At 37.7% G+C, this 19,843-nt stretch overlaps 1 non-coding gene across 1 annotated transcript; it reads right to left on the reverse strand.

Annotated features, from left to right (window-relative positions):
• Nucleotides 1-4,428: 4,428 nt before the first annotated feature.
• Nucleotides 4,429-4,535, reverse strand: LOC125588245. The gene has a single exon (XR_007324633.1). It is a non-coding gene; the product is annotated as a small nucleolar RNA R71 (small nucleolar RNA).
• Nucleotides 4,536-19,843: the final 15,308 nt, after the last annotated feature.

The raw sequence follows: 19,843 nt of genomic DNA on the forward strand, positions 1-19,843 counted from the left end.
AGCTCGCGACTCCGACAAACCTCGCGCCTTACTGAAGAAGGACATCACGCTTGAGAACTCTAAAAAATCCTTGGGAGTAAATGCCCCTGGTGACTCAGCCAGTAGAAGAAGCAACTCTAATGGCCTCGGTCTAGATAGAGAGAACCAAACTACACATGACAGAGAGATTGTCTCTAAGGAAAGAGTCCAAGAAGATGAAACGATCAAAAACACTGAAAAAGCGCTGCAGTCAAGTGACAAAGATCAAGGGATGACGATGGGAAAAGAATCTATAGAGGGTCAAGAAACAGAGAAGAAGAGAGAGGATAAAGATCTGGATAAAACCATTGAAGAGTATGTGGCTCTAGCTATGACAGTTGAAATGACTAACGAGGATGATCTCCTGGACGACATCGCGGAAATGGAGAAACAATCGTTAGCTGATGAGATGGAGGATGTCAGGATAAAGGCTATCTCACAACTATCTCCGTAACGACCAAGTAACAAAACTGCTGAGGCAAAGGCCCCGTCTGACAAACCAGCCACACAAGGAATGAAAAAGAGTGAGACTCTAGGAAATAATTCAAAGTATCAAAAGAACAGGCGAAGCTCTCAGCAGAGTACAACTTTGGGGAGAAAGAGGGGAGCTCGTAGCCCGGATCTTAAAGGAGCTCCAGCATCACGAAAGCTGGCAAGTAAAGGACGTCTATCACCAAAATCAAAGGTCATGAAGCCGGCCAGAGAGATGTCTTACGACTCTCGCAAAGTCCCTCGCCATGAGGTGTATCTTTCTGCGATTTCAAGCAGAAAACCAGTGTCTACTCCAGGTTCGATGATGTCCCAGAAACCATCCAGTTCCCAGATATGAATGCAATCGCATGAAACTGTCAGGGGGCTGGCGCGTACCTGACTAAGCAACATCTCCGGGAGTTGCATTGCTGTTTTCATCCTCGCTTTCTTTTTCTTTCTGAAATGAAAAACAATTTTAATTTTTTGCAAGACTTTAAATTTGAGTTTGGTTATGATAATTTGTTCACCGTGGAGCCGTTGGGGTTAAGCGGTGGCCTTGCTTTGTTTTATATGAATGATGCTGATGTGAAGGTTGAATTCTCAATTGAGTGGATGATAGATATTGAAGCTAAGATAGAAGGACACAAAGTGTTTATTACCTTTGTGTATGGTGACCCGGTTGTAGAACATCGGGAAGCAGTATGGGAGAGACTTATGAGAATCAACCTTCAAAGATCGGGACCTTAGCTTATAGTGGGGGATTTCAATGAAATTACAAGCAACCTGGAGAAAAAAGGAGGTAGAAAACGCCAGGAATCGACCTTCTTACCGTTCAAGAATATGATCTTAGCATGTGGTATGATTGAGTTCCCACATTCGGGCAACTTCTTCTCTTGGGCCGGTAGAAGAAGATCAGGAAGAGTCCAATGTCGGCTTGATCGAGCTCTAGGAAATGAAGACTGGCACCAAGCTTTTTCCCACACGGATGTGGAGTACTTACTTCAATGGGGCTCAGACCACATGCCTGTCCGAGTAAAAATAAAATAAAAAAGTCTACATGGCGTAAAGGCTGTAGGTTCGATAAGAGGTGGCTCGGGAAGGAAGGCTTCTATGATACCGTGAAACTAGGATGGGGAGATGAGGTCCCAACGGAATCAAAGAGCCTACATGAAAATTGGTCGCTGCCGAAAAGCTATCTCGAGATGGAAAAAATGAAACCCGTCGCACAACCAAAAGCTAATCGAAAAGCTAAAACAAGAACTGGACAGAGCCCAAAATAATGACAGTATGTCTACTGAGGAGGAGCTCGAGCTAAAGTGGAAGTTATGTGAAGCATATAGGGAAGAAGAGCTATTCTGGAGACAGAAATGTCGAGCCATTTGGCTTAGGGAGGGAGATAGGAATACAAAGTTCTTCCATGCTAGGACGAAGCAACGCAGAGCGCGCAACCGTATCATGAAGCTCCTGGACTCACTTGGCAACTGGGTGGAGACAGAGGAAGGTATAGAACATCTGGCTACAGAATATTTTTCGAACCTGTTTACAGCCTCAGAACCGAGTGATTGAGAGGAAGCTCTCCGGTTTACTACCGCGTCGGTCACTGAGGAGATGAACATAGCTCTGATGAGAGAACCAACAGAGGCGGAAATCAAAGAAGCAGTGTTCACGATCAACCAAGATAAAGCGCCCGGACCAGATGGCATGACGAGCCTTTTCTACCAACGTTTCTGGAATCTCACTGCTAAAGATATCTTCCATATAGTTCAAAATTTATTTGCTTCGGGCGAGCTAGACGAGAGGATAAATCAGACTAACATATGCCTGACTGATTTCTTGCATATTTTACATGTTTTTAATAATCCATTCTTGTATATTTTGATCATGTAGAATAGATTTAGACATCTTTAGGATCCATTTTGTATTCATAAGTCTTTATCAGGTGTTGGTGTGCCTATGGAGTTCTTGAAGGTGTTTTGAGGCATTGTGGTTCGAAAATAAGTGAAGAATGATGTTTGGTCGAAGCTAGGCTATGGGAGCGGGTTGAGTACAGCGGCCTGGATAGCCCGCTGGTTACAGGGTGAAGTAGAGCGGCTGGTCGGAGCGACGTCCCACACCCGTCCGCAGATACATCGTCCAACTTGACCAGACTGGCGCGACCACCCGGAGAGCCCTGATCACCCGGCACTGAGGACTGGAGCGGGCGACCTCAGCGACCTCTCGACCTCGCTCGCACGACCTTCTTCTCTCGACCAAGTTGGAGCGGTCTGCTGGAGCGGCCTGTCGCCCACATTCACCTACCCGCTCCGTGTCTTTACTTGGTCGATTTTAATGTTATTATGGGCTTTCTTAGACTTATTTATGAAGCCCATTAGAGTTTTAAGGAGCATATAAATACTTTGTAGATCCTAAAGTTGAGAATTATCTTCTTTTCTCTCAATAAGAACACATAAACCTCTAAAAAGAAAATTTGGATCTTGAATCATTTTTCATCTATATTCTTTGTGTTTGTGTGATTATCTTGCTCTCTAATCATGTTTAACCTTGAATCATCCATGGTTTTGGGTTTATTCATGTCTATTAGTGAGTAGACTAATCTTGGATTCATGGGCTAGGGTGATTAGAGAAGATCTAGGGTATTTAGTGTTAGATCTACTTGTTTTCTTGCTTGTTGAGGGTTCTCAATGCTATTTTAGTCTTGATCCTACTAAAATAGATCTATAGGCATTTCCTGCCCACAAGGTGTATGATGAAATGCCTTAACCAACTCTTCAATGCTTTTAGCTTGCTTTACCTAAGAGATTAGTTACTAAAGGAGTTAAGATTGCTATTAGGCTTGTTCTCCATGTTTGCTTTAGTAACATTCAACCTAAGAAATTTGATGCTTGAGTTGTTTTAGCAAAAGAACATTCATCTAGAGATAGAGCTTGTTTAGCTTAGTATCTAGGCATAAGGAAAGTGTTTGATTGATAGCTTGCCACTCTTAGATTGGATCTACATCACCCAAGATCAAATGCCTAGCCCCATAAGTCCTCTTGCTTCATACTGAGAAAGAAAGATCATTACTTTATTGCATTAGCTTATTAGTTCTTAGTTCATACAATCTTTAAAACCGGATTGCACTTAGCTTAAGAATGAACTTGCATTCCCTTTGCTTTAGAATCACCTAGGATTGGCTCGACAATCTTTTATACTACAACATTTGATTAGGAGCCTTGAAAACTCCTAACATCAAATTGGCGCCGTTGCCAAGTTCTAGGTTGATTGTGACATTGAGATTTAGTCACTTGCTTGAGACTAAGTCATTTTTCTTTTATTTTGTTACTGATTCTCCTTCTTCCTCTCCCTTCGCATTTCAGGTGTATGAACTTGAGGAGCAGAGGTTCATCAAGCCTAGTTCCAAGAGTTGAAGACATAGTTTAACTTGAGAGGGAGATAGCAAGAAAGAGAAGAGAAGAAGAGCAACATGCTCACTTTCAGAGATTGGGGTTTGAAATGGAGCACAATAAGAATCAGCCTCATGATGGAGTGGCCCAAGGAGCTGCAAACCTTAGGCCACAACATCCACAGCGCCAAGCTAAAGCCATTGGAGCCTATGATCAACCTCACATTCGTGGTCATAGGTTGGGAATCAGAGCACCAGCTGTGGAGAACAACAACTTTGAGATCAAGTCAGGGCTGCTCAACACCATAGAGAACAACAAGTATCATGGCCTTGCTGCAGAAGATCCATTTGATCACTTGGACAAGTTTGATAAGTATGGTGGCTTGTCCAAGACCAATGGTGTTTATGAAGATGCCTTCAAGCTCAAGCTGTTCCCCTTTTCTTTGGGAGACAAAGCACACCAATGGGAGAAGACTCTTCCAAGTGACTCTATCATAACTTGGAATGAGTACAAGAGGGCATTCCTAGAGAAGTTCTTCTCTATCTCAAGGACAGCCAAGATCAGGAATGAGATCTCTAGCTTTCAGCAGAAGAACCTAGAGGGCTTTAGTGATGCTTGGGAGAGGTTCAAGGGCTATTGGTCTCAATGCCCACATCATGGCTTCACCAAGGAGAGTTTGCTCAGTACCTTCTACAGAGGTTCTCTTCCAGAGTTCTGGAGCAGATTAGACACAGCCAGCAATGGTTTCTTCTTGGGTAGAACTTAAGAGAATGCAGAAGAGCTGGTGGAGAACATGGCTAAGAGTGACTCAGTCTACAGTGAAGAGTATGATGGAAGCAACAGAGGTGATGATCAGCACACCAGGAAAGAGCTGAAGTCTCTCCAAGCCAAGTTGGATCTACTTCTTGCAGAAAAGGCTAAGCAGGAGAAGATGAACTTTGTTTGTGACCAGAAACAAGAGGCACCTCCAGTGATCAATGAGGTTGATGGTTTAGAAGGCCAAGAGGAGTTGTGCTTCATCAATGCTAATGGCACATGGTACAAGAAAGAGCCCAACTTTCAGTACCAAAAAAACTACCAGCAAAGGCCACTCTACAACAACCAGCAAGGAGGTTACCAAGCCAAGCAGAATTATCCTCAAGGTTTCACCAACCAAGGCAACCAGTCTCCTCAAACTCAAGGAAGCTCTAACCAAGCTCAAGCTCCAGATTCAAGTGTGGACTCCATGTTCAAGAAACTCTTGGAATTTCAGGCCAAAAATGAGAAGACAATGGTTTTTGAGTTCAAGAACATCCACACAAAGATTGATGAGAACTACTCTGACGTCAACAACAAGTTCTTACAACTTGCCTCTCACTTCAAGGCTTTGGAGAGTCAAGTTGCTTCTATGCCTTCATCCTCCAAGCAGCCAATGGGGTCTGTACCAGGGAAACCAGAAAAGAACCCCAAGAAGTCTTGCAATGTTGTCTTCTCCACTACTTCTTCAAAGATTGAGCTGAGTGATCATGAGAAAGAGGAAGATGAGATTGAAAGACTGGTATTTGGAACTGAGTTTGGGGAGGTTGAGAGATTTGTTGTGGCCACAGCTGAAGCACAGATTGTGAAGGACGCTGCCAAGAAGGTTGAAGCAACGAATCTGCAAAGAGCTGAGCATAAGGCTGAGAAACAAGTTGAGAAGAGAGCTGACAACAAGCTGAAAGAGGTTAAGCTAGAGGAAGCCACTGAGGTTGAGCTATCACCCCATGATAAGCTCCCTTTCCCCCAAAGAGTTCTTACCAAAGCTCAGAAGAAGGTGCTCTCCAAGTTCAGGAAAGATCTTAGTGATGTTGGGGTCATGCTTCCATAAATCTCGGGTATGCGTGAAGCTCATGTCCAGATGATGCTTATCAAGGACATTCTAGACCACCAAGCTGAAGTAGCCGAGCTTTTGGACATCTCCATTCTGAAGATTGATCCACCAATCCCTCCAAACTCCCTCCCTAAGCTTGAGTCTCAAGGGATGTTCACCTTGCCTTGCTACCTTGGTAAGCTCACTTTTGATGATGCTCTTGTTGATTCTGGTACAAGTGTGAATGTGATCTCAATGGAGATGATGAAGAGTCTAGGGATTGAGAGCATGGAGCCAAACACATCTTCCCTACAGTTTGGAGATTCCTCTTCTACAACTCATATTGCTCTAATCAAGGATTTCCCTTTGAAGATTGGAGCATGCACCATTCTTATAGACCTCACTGTTCTAAAAATGGCAACTAAGAAAAGAGTCCGATTAATCCTTGGCACTCCATTCCTCACAACAGTGGGAGTTTACATAGACTTTGCCAACAAGAAAGTGTTAGAAGCTAAACAAACATTTGCTTCCTTAGACACAATTTAACCTATCTTCACAAAAAAAAAAAATCTAGTGTTCAGGAGAGTGTTAGAAGCTAAACAAACAGTAAATCAATTAGCTAGAAAGCCTAACTAAAACTCTACATTATTATATATAAGAGGTTTAAGAATCTAAAATTAATTCTATTAAATAATAAAGTATAATATATGGAATGTTATTATTTACAAGTAATAACACTCATATTATTTTAATTATCATATGGTATTATAAAATAATTTATAAATTTAAAAAATTTATTGTTCAATATTATAATTTTAGTTTGTTTAGACAAAAATGATTTTTAATAACTAAATATTGCAGGAAATCTAAATGGTCACAGTTTATCAAATTAAAACATTGCTCATATTCTACACTCAAATTATTGATTCCCATCTAACTCTTAAACAACGAATATTCAAAGAAGATATTTATTAGATTTCGTTAATGACCCAATAATCCCTCAAGGAAAATACAAACTTGATGAAATCACCAATATGAGAGAATCATCGGATTATGATATTGAATGTAATGTTATAGATAGATAACAAAATGTGCAAGTGAATCCACAATAAGAAAATAATATATGAGAAAAGTGTGAGATGTAACATTGTTATTTTTGTGGTGAAATATGTTGTTAATGAGATATAGCATCTGCATCATTTGATGTGCCAACGCTTTGAGACAGACCGCAAAGATGTAACAGCAATGGTAGGAGACCTTGAGTCATGGTCGAGCTATTCGAAAGAGTCTAAGGAGATTCAAGAACTCAAGAGTAGATTTCAAAACTTCGAGATCATCTATATTCCTAGAGGATATAATGGAACTGGAGATCACTTAACGAGGAAAGCGAGATCCTTTGATAGAGACATTTGTTTTGTTGGTTATTGTATTCCGGTATGGTTATCCAAACCACTTCAGGAATAACAAAATTACATTTTGTTGTAAAAAAACAAAAAACATGTATGAAAACAAATAAAGTGTAAAAGACACGTGTAAAAAGATTATCGACATATTAGCTCGATAAAAAAGAGTTCGATATCACACTTTCTCTTAATCAAATGACAATGGTAAGCTTGTTCATAACCTCTACGTTTTAAACGTCAAGGCTCGTCTTTGTGTTTTCTGAAGTTATTCTTTTTTCTGTGTATGTTGTTTTCCTCTACAGATTCCATTATGATAACTGGAAAGAACATAGATGGAATACAGATGGGAATGAGATCATAAGTAGATGGACACACAATGTCTTTTGAACCCACAACAAAAATATTTCGGTCCACTAGAATGCACACTATTAATAGTAAATTCATTTTTATCTGATTCTGTTAACCAAACATAGGATTCAGTGTCAATAAAAACTAAATGGGACTGTTGTTTTTAGTACCACGTACAAGATTATCTACTCTTATATATGTTTTAAGTCCTAGGAAATTTATATAGTTTTTCTCTAAAAGTTATTTTTATTTATTGGTTACACTAAAGAATTCTTTGTGGCTGCCTGGTCTGTGGTTGGAGGTGAATTTATTATTGTGTTCCAATCTTTTTTTATTTTTGGGTTTCTGCCTACCGGAATCAATGCCACTATTCTTTCTCTAATTCCTAAGATTGAGAATGCGCAGACGATGAAGGAATTCAGGTCCATTGCTTGCTGTAACCTATTGTATAAGGTTACATCTAAAGTTTTAGCTGTCAGACTAAAAGTTTTTATGCCAGATGCAATTGAACCAAACCAAAGTGCATTTGTGGAAGGTGGGCTACAGCTGGAGAATGTTCTTCTTGAATCAGAGTTGGTTAATGTGTATCACAAGGCCTCTACGTCTCCAAGCTGTGCTATAAAGTTTGACATATTTAAAGCCTTTGATACAGTCAAGTGGTCATTCATTACCTCTGTGCTTAAAGCCATGAACCTTCCTGATCAGTTCATTCATTAATGTATTAATATCTGCATCTCTACAGCCTCTTTAACAGTGGCAGTTAATGGAAGTCTAGAGGGTTTCTTTACAAGTGCACGAGGAATCCGACAAGGTTGCTCTCTATTGCCCTATCTCTATGTCATCATGAACAACGTCCTCTCTAAGATGTTGAACGAGGCAGCAGCAAATGGAAGATTTGAGTATTATCCGTAATGTCGGGCAGTTAATTTGACACATCTAAGCTTCACAGACGATATGCTGGTCTTCTCGGATGGGTCTGTGCGATCACTTGATGGGATATTGGAAGTGATGAGTCGATTTGCTCGGTTCTCTGGGCTTCATATCAATGCTACCAAGTCCTCTATATTCATTTCTGGTGGTTGTGGGAGTGACATTGTGAATGCAGCGGCTGAGAAAGGCATAGGAGTTGGTATCTTACCAATCCGTTATCTTGGACTCCCATTAACCTCTGGTTGACAAAGTAGGGACTCGGCTGCTGTCTTGGGCAAACAAGAGTCTCTCGTATGCTGGTAGACTGCAACTTATTAAAAAGGTTATTTACAGTATTGTGAATTTCTAGAGTTCTGCATTCATACTTCCTATAGGCTGCCTTGATATGATCGAGGGTCTCTGCAGTACTTTCCTCTAGTCGGGGACTGTCACACAAACCCATAGAACAAAAGTTGCATTGGCTGATTTATGTTTCCCTAAGGATCAAGGCGGCTTGGGACTGAGAAGACTTCGAGATACCACTCGGGTTTTTTCCCTCATCTTAATATGGCGGCTCTTTACAGACCATTTACTCAAATCATGGATTCAGTAATATCTGTTGCGGAATAGTTCGTTATGGGATGTAAAGGAGAATTCTCAGGGATCCTGGATTTGGAGAAAATTGTTGAGGCTACGGGGTGTCGCTTACTAGTTCATTCGCCATGAAGTTCGAAATGGTGAATCGACCTACTTTTGGACTGACAACTGGATGAAGAGAGGGAAGCTTATTGATATTACAGGAACGCAGGGTACGTGCTAGCTTGGGGTATTGAGGCAGGCGAAGGTTTATGACGCCATTGATGGATCACAATGGAGAATTGGAGGAGGAAGGAGACGAGTATTTCACGAGCTCATCTTACAGATATGTGATCAACCTGTTCCTGTGAATGACTCGGGACCATATATTATTCTGTGGAAACATGCGCACGACGTCTATCAGAGCAGTTTCTCGTCCAGTCGGACTTTGGAGCAGAACAGAGACAGGCGTGATAAACTTGTTTGGAGCAATGTGGTCTGGTTTTCGCAGGCTGTCCCGAGATACTCTTTCATCACTTGGCTTGCGATTAAAAATTGTTTGTCAACAGGAGAGCGTATGAGGATGTGGGGTATGCAGCAATAATGTATACTTTGTGGGGAGAAGAATGAAACTAGAGACCATCTCTTTTTCGCATGTCCTTATAGATATATGGCTTGGATACGAGTGACTGGGAGATTTTTGGGTTCTCGCATTACTCCGGACTGGCAGGGTACTCTTGACAGGATGCAGAGTGGTCGGGTCTCTGGAATGGACAAAATCTTAGAGAGAATGGCTTTTCAGATGACAATCTATCACATATGACGCGAAAGGAATGCAATGAGACATGGGATAGCGTGGACACTGATGGAGCAACTTTCTCATCAGATTGATAAAACCATGAGAAATAGAATCTCATCTTTGGGTTACCGGTATGGAAGTAAACTGGAGGGGGCTCATGTGGTGCTGGTTTGAAGTCACAATTTGAATAATTTTTGGTCGTCCGTATACAAATTACATAGGCAATAAACATCTATTTATGTCTTAGCTTTATAGCAATATAGCTTTTATCTTTCTTGCCCTTCATGTGAATGCCTATTTTTTTGATTATTATCAATAAATTTGAAATTTCATAAACAAAAAAAACAAATTGTAATATTGATATTCATAAACTATTTTTGGGTATATATATATGTCTAAAATTATAGCAATATTTTGTTTTAAAGTTTTATAATATAAATAAAAATATCATATACATATAAGTATTTATATTATCTCAATGTAAATTCAAATTAAATATTTTTGATCATCTATTTATATAGTTTTTCTCTAAAAACTATTTTTATTTATCTTTCCGTAATTGCCCTCGCATCCAGTCAAAAGCCCTAACATAGATTCCAACCTAAATGAAATCGCTACAACTAAAACTAGAGATAAAGAAACTGAGGCAAATATATACCATTTTGTCTAGGATTTAATTATCATTTAATCATCTGAATGATATATATTAAAGCTTCAAAATCCAGTACAGATTTAATAAACTATAAGAAAATATCTATAACTCTAATTACGTGCATCCACTACAAGAAAACAGCAAGGATACTGAGGGAAAAAATCGTCGGAATTTCGTCGGAATAACGTTATTCCGATGACATACCGACGAAACAAGTCCTCGGAAATAATTCCTTGGAATTTCTTCTTTCCTCGGAAATCCCTCGGAATTTTCCGACGGAATTCCGAGGAAACAAATTTCCGAGGAAATTCCGAGGATCACTAGTTTGTCAGAAATCTCCTCGGAATATACCGAGGGAGAACTTCGTCGGGATATTTCCTCGGAAGTTCATCGATCGATGCGTTTTTGGACATATATCCATCGATCGATCCGTTTATAAAAAAACATTCGGAATATACCGAGGAAAGGTGTCCCTCGGTATATTCCGAGGAAGATGTCTCTCGGTATATTCCGAACGTTTTTTATAAACAGATCGATCGATGGATATATGTCCAAAAACACATCGATCGATCGAGTAAAAAATATAATTAATTTCCTCGGAATGTAAAAAATATTAATGTTTTTTAAAAAATAAAATTTTTGAAATTGAAATTCGAAAAAATAAAATTAAAATTATAATTGAAATCATATTAATTAATATTCAAAGTTTCACAAATAAAAATAAAACATTCCGAGTTTTTGGAAAAAAAAAAAAACTACGGGTCTGGCACGTCCGGGAACACCTCGTTCGGGTACATCCTCTGCATCATCTCCATCATTTGCTGGTTCAGCCTCCTCTGTGCCTCATAGCCCGCCTGTTGAGCCGCCATCTGGGTCTCCAACAAAGATATGCGATCATCCTTGTCCTTCAACTGAGCCGTAAGTACTTCTGGATCAACAAAGGGCGGTGGTGCACAAGAAGGAGGAACCGACCGGGTGCGACGACCCAAACCGACCAAACGTCCCTTCTTCTTTGGAACCGACTGAATAGAAAATAGCCAAATTTACAAATTGAAACCAAGAAATAAATGAATTGAACTTTAAAAAAAAAAAACTTACGGATTCAACGATTTCGTTGATTCGAAACCGGGACAAGTTGGTCGAAGCCGTCGAAGCGTCATCCTCGATTTGAAGCTGAGACACTTCGTCTACCACCTGAGTTTGGACAAGGTCGACCACGTCCCTCACAAGACCGTCATCAATCTGGCCGGTCTTCTTGTTGGTATACGCCTTCCTCATTAGGGCGAGATCATCAACCGGCTCGCCATCATTTTCTTCCGCCTTGAAAAAAAAATAAATTAAAGAAACATTAGAAATTAGAAGAAATGCACAATAAATTAAAATTCTGAAACTCAAATAATTGAAGAAAAAGCGGTTGAACTTACCATGCGATCTCCCTGAGTGGCAATAGATTGAGCACCCAAGTTATGCTTGTAGATGCCCTTCCCTTTACGGTCGCTCCTGCGGTTGGTGGAGTTGGTGGAAGAAGTTTCTTTCGTCTCTTCCTTATCCCAATGCGCACACAACTCCTTCCAGACCGTGTCGTTCATCGACTTTGGGACCTTTTAATAAAAAAAAAATAGTTTAATAAATTAAAAAATTGTTTAATAAATTAAAAAATTGTTTAATAAATTAAATCGAACCTTATTGATTTCCCACTTCTTCTTCCACTCGTGGATCTGCTTCCCATAGTTGTCCATAACTTTATGGACGAAGTGGTAATAGATAAAGAGCGTCTCATCGGAATTCCAGTTGAACTCTTGCTGAAAAAAAAACACAATTAGTAGAAAATTTATATTAAAGATTAAAAATATAAGTAAAAAATTAGAATACTTACCGCAAACTGACGAAACCACAGAACCTGCTTGTCGGTAGGGAAGTGAGTGAAAGTCGGATGTCCTCTGTCGAGGGCCGAGTACATTATACGGTTGATCCATGCGCTGATCCATGCGCTGATCCCGTTCCCGGATCGGTTGAACCTAATAAAAAGAACAAACAGTTAATAATGAATCCAAATTTAAAGAAAAAAAATGTTTAATTACCATGTTTGACCCCGTCCATGTGGATACGGAGTGAGATACGGAAGATGGTCACGACCGGGCTGTTGAACCAACTCCGCAACACTCATCACTCCCGGAGGACCCGGAGGAGCAGGAGCGGATGCAGCAGCGGGAGCGAGAGGAGCAGGAGCGGGTGCAGCAGAGGGAGATGTATGGTTGGAGCTGTGGGGCGAAGGGGAATCCTGAAAATGGCTGGAATCCTGAGACTGGCTCCCCGTACCACCACGACCACGACGCTGTCGAGGCCGGGTCTAATCATCATGAGACCTGTAAATTAAAAAAATATATTTAATAAATACAGAAATATATAAATTAATTTTTTAAAAAAAAAAATCCCAAATAATTTAATCACAAAAAAAGATTTATAGATATTAAAAATATTTAATAAATATATAAAAATAGTTCTAATAAACAAAAAATAGTTTTAATAAATAAAAAATAGTTTAATAATTACAAAAAATAGTTTTAATAATATATATATATATATTAAAAATATTTTTAAATCCCAAATAATAGTTTTTAATCACAAAAAAAGTTTTATAGATATTAAAAATGTTTTGTAAAATCAAAAAATTCGAATTTATATACAAAAATGATTTTGTCAAATCCAAAAAATCGAATTTATATAGAAAAATCGTTTTGTAAAATAAAAAAATCGATTTTATATACAAAAATCGATTTTATAAATACAAAAAAAAAATAAAAAAATTATAAAAAAATTCTAAATCAATTCAACAAAACAAATTATTCAACCAAATCACAATTCTAAACCTATTATACAACCAAATCACAATCCTAACCAATCACCCTAACAAAAATCTATCAAAACTACACAAAAACCTAACAAATAGAACCTAAGAGAGTGGGATAGGGTCCTTACATGATTTGTGTAAGAGAAGGGGGAGATCGCCGGAGATATCGTCGGATTTCAGGGGGAAATCGCCGGAGAGAAGAGAGGAGTCGCGCAGAGGAAGAAGAGAGAAATGGGGAAGAAGAAGGGGCTCGTGGTTATAAAACCTAGGGTCCGACGGACATTATCCGTCGGAATTCCGTCGGAATTCTAATTCCAATTTTCGCGAAATATTTGCCCGGTAAAATGAAAATATTCCGAGGAAATACCGAGGAACTAGTGTTTGGGGTTTCAAAACATCAATTTTTTTGCCGTATTTCATTTATTATACAATTGTAATGCATACCATTGAGGATTCTTTGTATAGATGAGCATAAACCATGAAATAAAAAAATTCAAAACTAATTGAAAGTATTCCCTTTACCGTTCATTAAAAGGATCGTGTTCATGAGATTGTCAAAAAAGTTCTTCTCAATATGCATGACATCTAAATTATGCCTTAGCAGAGTATGGCAGATCCCAGAAAATACTTTTTTTGTTTTACCTTGAACATTAAGGATCGTGTTCATGAGATTGTCAAAAAAGTTCTTCTCAATATGCATGACATCTAAATTATGCCTTAGCAGATGATTTGTGCCAGTATGGCAGATCCCAGAAATTACTTTTTTTTGTGCCAGTTATGTAGTTCTCCAACAGCATCTACCGGAAAACGCTCATGTCCACCGACGTCTGGCGTCCTTTCTGCACCAAAATCTCTTAGTTGTATCTTCAAATCTTTCCCACAAATTTCCGGAGGTGGACTGTCAAACACCCTCTTGTTCTTCGTAAACAAATTCCTACTCCTACGATATGGATGATCAGGTGGTAGGAATCTCTTGTGACAGTCAAACCAACACGTTTTCCTTCCGTTTTTTAGTTGGAAAGCATCAGTGTTATCTTGACAATATGGACATGATAGCCTTCCATGCGTTGTCCATCCAGACAACATACCATATGCTGGAAAATCACTTATTTTCCACATTAGTACGTACTGCCCGCATTTGAAAGTTTTCTTTACACGAAACATCGTATGTTTCAGCACCTTGAGCCCATAGTTGTTGCAACTCATATATTAGTGGCTTAAGAAACACATCAAGTGATCTCTTAGGATGCTCTGGTCCGGGAACGAGAATCGAGAGAAACAAAAACTCTCGTCGCAAGCACAAGTTTGGGGGTAGGTTGTATGGTGTAAGAATGACGGGCCATAGAGAATACTGTCTTCCACTCTTGCCAAACGGACTGAAACCATCAGTACATAATCCAAGGTAGACATTTCTTCTCTCATACGCAAAGTCGGGATACTTTGATTGGAAATGCTTCCACGCTTTTGCATCTGAAGGATGTCTGATCTCACCATCTGTTGAGTGCCTCGCATGCCATCTCATTGGTTGCGCTGTGCGTTCAGACAGATACAACCTCTGCAACCTTTCCGTCAAAGGTAAATACCACATCCTTTTATATGGCATTGGAACTCTTCCACTCGTATCTTTATAACGAGGCTTTCCACAAATCTTCCATGTAACCCGCTGTTCATCCGCCCTCTAATAAATCATGCAGTTGTCGCTGCATACATCTATTACCTGATACGATAAACCAAGACCAGCTACGAGTTTCTGAACCTCGTAGTATGAACCAGGAGCTACATTATCCTCGGGTAGAATACCTTTTACAAAATCAGCAATCGCATCCACACAGTCTTCAGCCAAATTATAATCTGTTTTAATGCCCATCAATCTTGTAGCAGATGATAAAGCTGAATGACCATCTCTGCAACCTTCGTACAATGGTTGCTTTCCAGCATCCAACATATCATAAAATCTCCTAGCTTGTGCATTGGGTAAATCTTCCCCTCTAAAATGATCATTTACCATCTGCTCAGTACCTACACCATAATCTACATCCGTTCTAATTGGTTCTTCTAATCTAACCGCTGGCTGAGGTTCGCTAGTACTACCATGTTCATAATCAGTTTCCCCATGATGATACCAAATTTTGTAACTTCGTGTAAACCCACTCAAATATAGATGAGTCCAAACATCCCACTCTTTAATAACCTTTCTATTTTTTACAATTAGAGCAAGGACATCTTAAAATACTTGTTTTTGCTTCCGGTTGTCGGTGAACTAACCCCATGAATTCGGTTATACCTCGTTGGTATTCTTCCGTAAGCAATCTCGTGTTCGGATCCAAATGAGGTCGATCGATCCAAGAACGAAAATAATTTGAAGAAGACATATTTTTTATGAATCAAATTCGTGTGTAAATAGAGTAAGAGGGAGGATGAAGATATGGAGTGAATGAAGAGGAAGAGGACTGCTTGTATTTATAGTTTAAATCCTACCGACAGACCGAGGAAATTTCGACGGAATTCCGACGCCAACGGCTAGTTCGTCGGAATTTCTTCGGAATTTTGTAAAATCCCTCAACGGCTCTCCAACGGCTATAATATTTCCTCGGAATTCATCGGTTTTTTCCGTGGAACACATTTTTCCTCGGAATTTCCTCGGAATATTCCGACGGATTGATATTTCTTCGGAATTCCGTCGGTATATTCCGAGGAAATTCCGAGGAAACCAAATTTTGTGTTTCCTCGGAATTTCCTCGGAAATTCCTCGGGATATTCCGAGGATTTCATTTTCCGTCGGAATGTCCGTCAGAATACCGCTGTTTTCTTGTAGTGATCTGATCTGTGGTATTCTATTTGTTCTCTTTAACTAAACTAGGTCCATTTCCGCGCTACTCGCGGATAATGTAGTTATGTAATTTTGCTTTTAAGTTTAGTATAAATATATCATTTAATAATTTTTATCCTAAAAAATCTTCAGATATTTTTGAGCTTGGAAAGTAGGTATATATCTAGTTCTTCTTTAAGTAATGTTTTTTCTATGTTTTCTTTTGGCCCTAACCTAAATTTACAGCGCAATTTTCATATAAGTTCAATATATGCACAAAAATTCGGAAGCGAATTAGAGTTGGGATTTTTGAATATACGAAGAGAGAGCTAGAAATAAATTATGCATGTTGATCCGAGAAGGTTGTGGTTTAATTTAGAGAACCATAATAATAATAATAATCATAAGAAAGAATGCTGGCAGTGTGTAACTTTAAAAATAACATTTACTAACGTGAAAATCTAAAAAGTGTTCAACTTAATACAACGATCGAGCATTTTGGTATATTTTTAAAAATATTAATACACATGAAAGTATGTCCACTTTTTTAAGTAGATGTTTGTACCCATTTAATATATCTTGTAGACATAAATGGCAAATTTGTGAGATTATGGTTTGTGTTAGGCGAGTACCTGATTTCAGACCTCTGGAAACAAAACTTATATGCGCTCACCATTTTCAATACATGTATGCTTAATTGCTTATTCCTTGTCTTTATTCTCTGTATCAGCAGTATAAAAGTTTTTTTTTTTGGAACACTTAAAAGATATATGAGGTTTTATATATATGAGAGGGAGAGAGAAGTCTGACACAAAGGCATTATGCGTATTTATGTGTAGGACATATTAAAGTAATGATAAATTAAATATAGCTACACGAAAACATTTAAAATCTATAATAATCATATTAAGACTTTGATATTTTAATAATTTATAAAATTATTATTTTGAAAAAAAAGTATAGCAACAACTTTTATATTGCAAAGATGAATATTTGATGTATGATTTTTTTTTCGCCTTTTACCACGTCTAGTTGTAGAGTTTTTTTTTTAAGAATGAACATTTAAACTTGAAACTAGACTGGCGCGCAGATATAAATTTTCAGTTTTTAATTATTTATTTTATTAAATGATGTATTTGTAATATTCGTTCATATTATATTCATTAAGTAAATATTTTTTTTGCATCTTAAACTATCTATTTTTTTACGAATGTGTGATATCATATAAAAAATATAAAAAAATGAGTATAGAGTTAATTAGATAATTTTAAAAACATAAATTTTTTTTTCGTGTCCGATATCATATAAATAATGATCTGCCCAGTTAACAAAAATCATGATTATTTTATGTGTAATTTTTTTTTATTTTGACAATTTCCTTAAAACTATATTAAATTTTACATATTTTAATTAGAATATTTTTAATATCTTTACCTTTTTATTTGAAATGCAACTCAATATTTTTTTTAACAATTATAACAAAATATTTAAAAAATATTTTTAGAATTTGTTTGAAAAATATGAAAATTACATTTTAAATTAAAATTATCCTAAAATATGACAAGTTTTGATGTAAACGAAAACTCAAATTATGTCAAAAATAATTATACTCAATGATAATAACAATTTTAACTGATTATTTTTTTAAAAATACATTTACAAAAATATTGTTTGAAAGAAAATTCATTTATCTTTCAAATATAAAATGAAAATATTATAATTAAATAATAAAAAATATAAATAAAAACCATAAATTTAGCAAATGACAACTGAGTTATATTATGCTAAAATTTTCTTTCTAACAATTTATCAAATGACAAATGAGTTATGAGCAAATAATACCATATAATTTTTAAAAACATAGCCATTCTAAAATATTTTTTGAATAAATAATAATTTTTAAATTTAATCAATTAAAAATAATATCCGTACAATTGTGTGAGTAAAATTCTAGTTTTATTGATGCATGTTATACATTAGTGCTGCATGTTTTAGGTAACATTTTAATGATGCACGTTTTTAAAAATTTCCATTATTAAAATTAGGCATGTAAGGATAACTCATGAGTTTTTTTGATTGATTAAATGACATTATGTCCAAATTTATTTAAGGATATTTCATTAAGTTAACTGAAAAAGACAAACAATAAAATAGGAAGTTTAAATTCATTTAAGCATATTTCATTAATGTAACTGAAAAGACAAGTAATAAATTAGGCAGTTTTATTCGTTTTAGGATATTTCATAAATGCAACTGAAAAAGACAAGCAAAAAAAGTGAGTTTAATTAATGAAGTAAGAACATTTTCAAATGAGTACTTCTCTTTTAATAATATAGGTTAGACAAAATAATCTCTAGGTTGTTACCATGAAAGTATGAGATATCACCAGCTAAATTTAGTAATTTGTTTTGCCCACACTATACATACATTGTTTTACTATTTTTTAAATTTTACATTTTATTTTTTGTTTTCTTATAATTATTAACCAAAGAAAATTATTATTTTTCATTTCAATTGGAAATATTATGTACTTCAAACTATTTTATTGAAAAAGCAATAAAAGATATAATTTGAGGTTAAATTGTAAAAGCTGATATAAACATTTTTTTCCTAGTTTTAGCAATGTATTGCTTAATATGCTATTGTGTTCAGTTCTATAATTCCCAGGTTTGTTACTTGAGTGAGGAGTAAAACTTGTGTTGTTATGGTTTGTAAACGAATAAATCGGAACATTAGAAACTCATTTTAATATATTAAGAATTATTCAAATTTGTTTTTTATTGATAGGTCATATTAACAACAAAATTTTAAGGTTCCTTTATAATTTTAACTTTTTCATCTTCTTTTTGATTTTTCGTTCATATAAATAATTTCAAACTCTGCCACAAAATTGTTTTCGTTTTTATTGGTAGGTTGAATCAAGCTCATTGAATGAAGAAAAACAATGCGAGACACATAATCATGAAAACACCATAGTCGAATAGGCACAATTATAATTATAATTTTTTCGGCCTCTGAGTAGCAGTTGAGCCTCACGCGCCCATTTTGTTTTCTCTCTAATCTCAAAACGCGTTTCAAGAGGGCTGAGGCTCACACGATTCTCCGGCGTCTCCGTCGGTGCTCGATGTGACCTCTCCTCACCGGAATCTGCTCGACGAGACGGATCCAGCAAGATCTGGTATACTAGGAGGTGTTCCTCTCTCTGCGGCAACTCGGGTGGGCTCTCTGTAGTGGCAGCCTCTAAGAACTCCGCCGCTCTGGTGACTCGACGGTGAAAGGTTGGCGTAAGCTGTTTGAGGACGACGGCGACACAACCAGAACCGCGTGCCAGTCACTGGGGCTGGGGTAAAGCTCCGAGGGAAGAGTTTGTTTTGCGGTGTCGGTGGATCTCACAATTGGGATGGCGGTTCCCCTTTGTCTTGAATCTCACCGGCTCGCTTTTCTTCCTTTCCTCGCTGACGAGAGTGGAGGAGCACAGAACTCCTCGGACCTGTGAGGCGGTGAAGCGGTTGCAGAAAGCGGCGGTTAGGGTTTCGGAGTTGTTCTTCATCTGAAGGCGACGTTTGTGGCCGCGGGACGCTCTGTGGGCGGCTCCGTTGATGGTGACTGGCGGTGGATCTGGCGGGCCTCGACACCCCCGTCATGAGAAGTCACCGGAATCTGGATCTGGTGGTTGCGGTGTCAACGGAGGAGGGAGCATACTCCCTCGGTCTTTTTTCCCTCAACTGAAATTTCTCTTTGTTTGTAATTTGTGTATCTGCATAGCTTTAATCACTTGTAACCTAGGATTCGCGTT

The sequence above is a fragment of the Brassica napus genome, chromosome C5, assembly GCF_020379485.1.
Source record: "Brassica napus cultivar Da-Ae chromosome C5, Da-Ae, whole genome shotgun sequence".
Lineage (NCBI taxonomy): Eukaryota > Viridiplantae > Streptophyta > Magnoliopsida > Brassicales > Brassicaceae > Brassica > Brassica napus.